The following is a 344-nucleotide window of genomic DNA, read 5'->3' on the forward strand; positions in this document are numbered from 1 at the left end:
CCTTGGTATAGCATTGGTAGACCGCCTGTCAAGTTTCGTGCCATTTGGAGGTCGTTTGATACTCCAACGGTTAACCGGGTATCCGCAAAGGCCTCTTTTGGGTTGCAGCCCAACACCCCTCCAAAACAGCCCAATAACCCATCTAAGTCACTTCCATGATCTCCGTCATCGGATCACGATCATGTGGGCGAAAACTACACTCCATTTGGAGTCTCCTAGCTCCCTCTACCTATAAATATGTGCCCCTCCCCTAAATTTTCGGGCGAAACCCTAGTCTTCCCCGTCCTCCGCGCGTCGGACACGTCCGCCCGGCGCCGGACGCATCCGCCGCCGCACCCGAGCCA

The sequence above is a fragment of the Triticum aestivum genome, chromosome 4B (assembly GCF_018294505.1).
Source record: "Triticum aestivum cultivar Chinese Spring chromosome 4B, IWGSC CS RefSeq v2.1, whole genome shotgun sequence".
NCBI classification, from domain to species: Eukaryota; Viridiplantae; Streptophyta; class Magnoliopsida; order Poales; family Poaceae; genus Triticum; species Triticum aestivum.